Below are 8,232 nucleotides of genomic sequence, written 5' to 3'. Positions count from 1 at the left end.
GCACAAAAGGCAAGGGCTAAGAGTGTCTGCCCCTACACTAAAGGCAAAAGAGACCTTTGGGAACAAAAAGCCGAAGTGCTGCTTGACCTTAGAACAAAGGCAGCGCACCTCTCGACTTAAGATAAAAGACGGGGGGTTAAGAGAGTCTGCTGCCACACTGAAGACAAAAGAGACCTTCGGGAAACAAAAAGCCAAAGTGCTGCTTGACTTAGAACAAAGGCATCACACCTCTCGACTTAAGACAAAAGATAGGGGCTAAGTCCCGCATCGAAGGCAAAAGAGACCTTCAGATTACATCAATGCATTTAACTATTTATCCTTCATGTGCACATGACAAAGCGTTCATCAGTTATAATGTGTATTTCGTTTATAGAAATGGGTGCAAAGCACCTATTGTCCTGTAGGATAGAAAGTCGAAGTGCCACTAGTCCTTAGGTAAAGGCAGCACTCCACTCGGACCTTAGATAGTAAGTCTTGAAGGCACGGCTATTTGCGCTCCGAGGAGCTAGAGGTCCTTTCGTACATGGTGCATCGCCGACCGCCTTCATCAACAATGGCTACTCCTTCGACTACATTTGCACGTTCGACTTCAACTCAGGATGGAGTCGTCTGCACCTTCGTCGACTTTAGCTTCGATAGAGGGGCTTCGGGGACGTCAACTTTGCCTCAGTCGACCAGAGGGGCTTCGACCATGACAACTTTGCCCATGGTGACTCCGACTACGTCGTCCAAGGGGGCTTTAGCCGATGACTACGCCTCCGCCAACTCCAACTATATCAACCAAGCGATGACTACAGCTGCGATGCCTTCGCTTTGTCGACTTGGACATCGACCAGAGGGGCTTAAGCTTTGACGCCTTCACATGCGTCAACCACGACCACAATCCCATCACCAGAGGGACTTTAGCCATGACTACTTCGCACACGCAGACTCTGACTACGTCAACTATGCGGCATCCGTCACCACTCACGAACACCTGTCAAGAGGGGCTACGGGGGGCACCTAGATTAAATCATGTCCTAGATCCCAAGAGTTTGGTTGGTGCACATGAGCAGAGATGCAAGGACATCATTGCCTTCACTAGGCTGCGGTAGCATCTTTCAAACTCGGCTACATCGACTACGTTGAAGCTGCACTCGTCGAAGCCTCAGTGGTAGCCTTCGCCGAGCATGTCATCCAAGATGTACCTTCAACTTCAGAGGAAGAAGCACCTTCGCCTAAGACCCCTTCACTGGGAAAGAAGAAGCGTAGTTATAAGAATGTATCTAGCTCTAACAGTCATGTAAAGAAAAATCAGTGCCATGTACGTGCTTTTTTCTCCATGCCCTTTTTTCTCAATGGTTCTTGGGATGGAGTTTTTAGCAAGACGCACATGGCGACTGTTGGAGCAAGAGATCGTCTTGCCCTAGCAAGTACGGCAAGAGTTTCTTCTAAGGAGGAGACTTAAGCTTGAAGACGAAGTTTGAGAGGAAGGAACACCACAAATGTATTGATAGTAAAAATATGGACTGGGCTAGGACAACTATCACAAGAAGACTTGTGATTGTGCTCCTCCAGGCTGTGTTGAGCGTAAGCTTTTGCTCAGACAACCATGCCCCCTTATTTATAGGGTTGGGCATAGCTTAGCGTATAAGTTACTGCTATGTGCAAAATATCCAGGATAAGGCCAAGTTACATGGTCTTATCCTGGATAGCTACTTTTTACCCTACATAGGAGATAAATATCTACCATGGTAACTATTGGGGTGCCTGTACCCAAAGGGGTGAGCCAGTCACCAATTGCGGCCCAGTGTCGTGATGTCAGGGATGTCAGGATAACCTCTATTGTACTAGGGTGTCAAGACGGCGCCCACTAGTCTAGTTAATTAATGCTGGTCACTTCCTTGCAGGCAAAGGATGACCGGCGTTCCTCTCTTGGTAGATCTTTCTTGGGGCCCGATGGCCTACCCTGTAGCCTTTGGGAGGCCTGCCCGAGCCCCGGAGACGGGGGCTCCGGGGGGAGGCATGGCTCCGGGAGATGGAGGCTTCGAGAGGCATGGCTCTGGGAGGTAGTTACTCCGAAGCCTGGAAGTCAGAAAGCGGCCTTCGGGAGATGTGAGCCCATGGGCATGGGCCAGCGAAGCCATGGGGCCATCGGGGGTCCTTAACAATGACCCCCAACAGTTACTATAAGTCTGGGCCTTTAGCTGTTCACCTGCTATCTCATCGGAGCTTACAACCGAGAGGCTACTGTTGGGAGAAAGGCCTAGACCCACAAAGGAGCCTATGTAACAAAACATCCCATATAAAGGCCTAAGGGCCTTTATGCAATATTTGTACCCCACCAAGGGTTGAAGACGAAGTTTCACCTCTCCCCCTCACTTATATAAAGGACCCAAGAGGTCAAGAGGAGAGAGATCCCTTCCACCTCCACACACACACTCTCTCTCTCTCTCTTTGCCTAGAATGAACCCCTTCGGTACTGTTGCGGGAAACAGTCCCAACACCGATAAGGAGGACAAACAAGGTTCATGTCAAACTTGAGCTTGGTCAATCCTCGGATCAAACCTAGGGCACTCAAATGAGTAAGCAAATCAAAATACATGTGCCCTAATCTCCTATGCCACATCCAGAGCTCAAAAGAAGGTTGAGCAAGTAAACACTAAGAAGAACTAGAAACCTGAGAAAAATCAGCTCTAAAAACTCTCCCAACTCGAGAAATCTTGCAAGGAAAAGCACCAGAAGAATTAAGAACTCAAGAAGTATCGCGCTTGAAGCGTACTTCCAAGTCCTCATCTAGCAACTGAGATACAAAAAATAGGTTGTATCCCAGATGCTAAATCAAAGCCGCTTCTTTGAGAGTAAAACTCCCATTTACCTTTACTATTCCTTTAGCCTTCACTCTACCTTTCCGATCATCCCCGAAAGTGATGTACTCATGATACTTTATCGGGGTGAGGCTAGAGAACCATGATGAATCTCTGGTCATGTGGCGCGAACAACTGGAGTCAATGAGCCACTTGTTCTCTAGGCCTCCACCTGCCACCTATATAAAAGAATAATAAAAGGTGGATAGCTCAGTATTGGGGTTAGTCAAAAACCTCCTAGGAATTCAATACCAGATCATCTGCCTTGAAGCTGAAATAGTAGGAGCATGCAACTCAACACCAACACGCTGGGGACGAGTACCACGATGGAGAACACATGGTCCGCCAAAGCATCGAGACTCAAAGCCTTTTACACGTGAACCAAAACCATATGATTCATGGTAAAAGATTGAAAATGCAAGAGACTCGTGGGTAGGAATGGGGAAAAGACTCATGTACTCCACTCCCACTCACGCCGCTCATCTCTCCTATGGCGAAAGCAAAACCCAACCAAGTGACCCTTCCTCTGATAGTAGGTGCAATGGTAAATTCTCTCGGGAGCTCGACTGCCAGTCACTTTGGACTCTCACATTAGGTTATGGAGCCATCTTGGGCTGTGCTGCGGGTTTCTTCTTGATGGGTTGTGATGTGGGTTTCTTCTTGATGGGTGGTGGTATAGCAGCAATCTTGGACTTTTTGGCTTCTAGGGTAGTAGGGTGGTGAACACAATCTTACTCTCCCCATTGTAAACCACTCTCTCAAAACCCAAACCAAGAGCCAAACACGCCTTGTCAGCACACATCTTGGTCTTGGCCAAGATCAAATTTATTTTTCCCTTACCCTCTGAGCACTTATCTACTAGAGAAAGGAGGTACTTATTCTCTGTCAAAAGCTTTTGAACTTGCCCTCTAACCCAATTGAGCTTGTCCTGAAAGACTATGTAGGTGGAATAGTTCGGCTGCATATCCTTTGAACACCCAGCAATCTCCAATATAGATTCTAGCTACTTAAGGCACTTGTCTTTTAGCTCAACATCCTTTACAAGCAAAGGACAATTCTTGCAAACACCAAAGAGGGTAGACCTAGACTCCTCCTCAAGGAGCTTCTTCTCGGTACTCTCAAGCCGACTGGCAACTTGAGCATGCACATTCCGAAGGTCGGCAAGTTTAGCCATGACAATCAACAACTCTCACACTCCTCAACATCAAGTCTAGACCTAAGCAATGCAATTTCAATAGACACAGACTCATACATAGGTCTAAGGTTCTTCAACTCACGTACATCTTTCTTAAGTAACCTATCCTGGCTAACAAGAGCATCATTTAAGGTATCGACCTGGATGGAAAGCTGGTCGTAGGAAGGTGTCGGTGAATCAGGAACCGGGAGTCCCTGAATCCCGAGGCCAGGCCAGCAATCCGCCACGTGGCGCCATCCCGCGGGGTCACCTCCGCGAGGTAAAGAAGACTAAGTCCCAGGAGAGAGCGGTCGGGGCCACAGTCAGTGGTCCCCGAGTGCCCGGGTTCCCCGATGAACTACGAAGACTAAGCAACCAGGAGAGCCAAGTACCGGGAGAGGTGTGCCTCGGGCCACGAGCAGTGGCCCCCCGGGCACCCGAGTACCCCAAGGACTCAACGAAGGAAGTTCCGGGAGAGAGTGCTCGGGGCTGCGTGCAGCGGCCCCCGAGCACTCGGTTCCCCGAGGATCCGTACAGTCAAGACCGGGAGAGAGTGCTCGGGCCGTGAGCACTCGGTTCCTCGAGGACCAAGGAAGGACATTCTCGGGAGAGAGTACTCGGGGAGGTGAACAGTGATCCCCGAGCTCTCGGTTCCCCAACGACCCAGGAAGCCCCCTGACAGTGGCCCCGACAGGGGTTTAGCGATGAGGTGTTAGCCAGTGAAAGGCCCGAGACCGCAATTAAGAGCTCGTGTGGCCTGTCACCTCCAACTGCTCCCACCACGCTCGGTGTCAGTTCCTGCCATATTCTGGCAGAAGGGCGTGGGGACATTAAATGCACGGGGCCCATTCCGCTCCATCCGGCGCGCCTCGGGATAACGTTGCAAGGGCCGAGGTGTTCCGTCTGCCGCGCTGCTGTGGCAGGAGAACAAGACAGGACGGGCACGCCGGGCCGCTCTGCGGCTACCCGGTGGGCCCTCTCCACGTCGCCTGTTGCCAATGCAATTATGGTGACTGGTGACCGGGCGCGGGGCGCGTTTTCAACTCCCGGTCACTTCGCACAGAGGCTATGATGACGCCCTTTCCATTTATGGTGCCTTGGAACTCATGCCCTCCCATGCGGGGCACGCTACTGCCGGCGGGTATTTAAAGCAGCCGGCAGCACGGACAAAGACATGCGAGACAGAAGTGAATAAGTCTGAAGAAGTGAATATCTCTCGGCAAGCTCTGCACGGTTGAAGAGGTTAAGGAAGTAGAGAAGATCGAGAAGTCCAAGAGCACCCAAAGCCAACAGATACACACAGACCGAAGAATAAGGAGCCCCAGGCTCTAGGATAGACAGACATTCTTGTAACCAGCAACATCCTTGAGGGACATTCTCGGGACATTTATAGCATCCATACAGGAGTAGGGTGTTACACCTCCGTGCGGCCCGAACCTGTCTAAACCCCAGTGCATTTACTTCATTCCGCACTAGATCATTCCACCCCGCCAGCCATCGCATTTATATCCATTTATTTCTGCGGCAAACATATTCAGAATCATCCCCCCGACCGAATCTCTAAAAAGGGGTCCCTCAGGATCCCTGCGACAGGAGTTAACCCTCCGACAGCTGGCGTGCCAGGTAGGGGGGGAAGCATCCCTGAATTTATTTGTTTGTTTTCTCCTGCAGAAAAAATGACCGGCGGTCATCGTCTCCAGTGCTCTGGCTCTAGCTCCAGTGAGGAAATTGAGCCCCTCGCTCAGGAGGCCCCAGTCACTGCTATGTCCTAGCAGCAGCCACGATCTGCACGCACGGCGTTCCCCTCTCAGGGGGACCATGGCGCTGGGCCCAGCAGGGCCGCCGCCGCCATTGCCGGTGCACCATCCAACCCCCAGCAGGTGGCCAAAACTCCTGCCGCCAGGTCCGCGTCTGGACAGCGCCGGGTGCCGCTGCGGCGTAGGCTCACCTCCGGCGAGGCCAGTCCCGGGAGCGTGCTGCTTGCGGTGCAAGCTCTCCTCAGGCACCCGCCAGTCCAGGCGGCAGGGGAAACCCCGGAAGGCCGCTGGCTCCAGGAAGTAGCCGCCTTAGTCAGCACGCCCCACCGCCAGGTGCTGGTCGAAAGTTCTCGCGCTACCACGCACCGCGGCGCAGCTAAGACCGGCCCATCATCAGGTGACGGTCGCACTGGCCAGGGGGTCTCCAAGCGGAGCGCTGCCCCCCTGGCTACTACCAGAGCCCAGGACCTCCGCTTGCACCTCAACGAGCGGAGCGGCATTGAAGACACGCGCGTCACCCTCGAGCGCCAGCGGAAGACCCGGCCTGACGCTGAAGTCGAGGACCAGGCCTCCTCTTTACCGGCCCATGATCGCCGGGGCTCCCCGGCTCACCGGCGTTCACCGCCCAAGGGCGCTGCCAGCGCCGCAGGGTACGGCACCGGCTGCCGAGCCTTCACCAGTGAGCTCCGCCGGGTCAAATGGCCGACCAAGTTCCGCCCCGAACTACCGGAGAAGTACGACAGGTCCATCGACCCCATCGAGTTCCTCCAGATATACACCACCACTGTCCAAGAAGCTGGCGGCAGTGAGAAGGTGATGGCCAACTACTTTCATGTCGCCTTGAGGGGCTCTGCCCGCTCTTGGCTTATGAACTTACTCCCAGGGTCTATCAGCTCCTGGGATGATCTTTGCCACCAGTTTGTGGCTAACTTTAAGGGCACATTTACGCGCCCTGGCCTGGAGTGCGACCTCCACGCCGTCAAGCAGCAGGAGGGGGAGACGCTGCGGCGCTTTATTCAGCGCTTCAGCCAGGTCCGCAACACCATCTCGCGGATAACCCCTCACGCTATCATTGTCGCGTTCTGGCAGGGCGTCCGTGACGAGCGGATGCTCGAGAAGCTAGGCACGCATGGGGTCGAAACCACCGCGGAGCTTTTCGCGCTTGCCGACAAGTGCGCCAAGGCGGCGGAAGCTCGGGCATCTCATGTTCCGCGCCCTGAGCATCCCGCGGCCGATCAGCCAGGTCCTTCCCGCTCTGACAGGCGGGAAAAGAAAAAGAGAAGGAGGCGTGAGGTTGTCCCCGTCGAGCCAGCCCACGGCCCCGCCCGTGGGCTGGCCCAGGAACCCGACCGCCAGCAAGCACGCCGGGCGGCCGCCGATAGACGGCCTGTGCCCGCGAGGGCTCCGGCCCGAGCCCCTCCTAGGGCTCCGGCTCCCGCAAGGGCTCCCACTCCGGCAAGGGCCCACGCTCCCGTGGGGCCTGAGCCGGGGAAGTGGTGCTCGATCCACCAGACCAGGTGGCATGACCTCACGAAGTGCCGCACGGTCAAGGGCCTCATCGAGCAGTGCCAGAGGGACTACGAGGAGCCTCGCAGGGGCGGCGATGATGGAGCCGCCCCCAACAACCCAGAGCTCGGATTCCAGGAACCCGAGCACACCGTCGCCTTCATCGACGGAGGCGCGTACTCGCCCTCCTCCCGCCGCAGTGTCAAGACCATGCGGCGCGAGGTGTGCTTGGCGACCCCGAGCGAAGAGGCCGTAAGGCCCCTGAAGTGGTCAGACGCCCCGATCACGTTCAGCTTGGCCGACCACCTCGCCAGTACTGCAAGCGTGGAGCGACTACCCCTGGTAGTGTCCCCCACCATCTGCAATGTGAAGGTCAGCAGAGTGCTGATCGACGGGGGCGCAGGCCTTAACCTCCTCTCGAAGGAGGCTTTCGAGAAGCTGCAGGTGCCCTTCAGGCGCCTAAAGCCGTCACTCCCCTTTTACGGGGTGACACCCGGGCACTCCATACCCCTCGGGCAGGTCGAGTTGCCCGTGACATTCGGGAGCCGGGACAACTTCCGGACGGAGAACGTCATCTTCGACGTCGTGGAGCTCCCCCTCCCCTACAACGCCATCCTCGGGCGCCCGACGCTCGCTCGGTTCATGGTGGTCACGCACTATACGTACCTCATGGTTAAGATGCCGGGCCCAACGGGCCCCATCTCTGTATCTGCCGAGACCAGCAGCGCCATCTCCTGCGCCGAGCAGTTATACTCGGCCTTGGTCTCAGCTCGGACCGAGGTCGAAGGTCGTCCAGGGGGCCTAGGACCCTCTTCATCCAAACCCCGACTCGCTGCCGATGCCTTCGTTCCTACGAAGGAGGTCGTGGTGGGCGAAGACGCCTCAGAGGTCATCCGAATCGGCGGTAACCTGGGCGGCAAATAGGAAAGCACGCTCGTCGCCTTCCTCC

This window comes from Phragmites australis, chromosome 9 (assembly GCF_958298935.1).
Source record: "Phragmites australis chromosome 9, lpPhrAust1.1, whole genome shotgun sequence".
Taxonomy (NCBI): domain Eukaryota; kingdom Viridiplantae; phylum Streptophyta; class Magnoliopsida; order Poales; family Poaceae; genus Phragmites; species Phragmites australis.
This window is presented reverse-complemented; position numbering follows the sequence as displayed.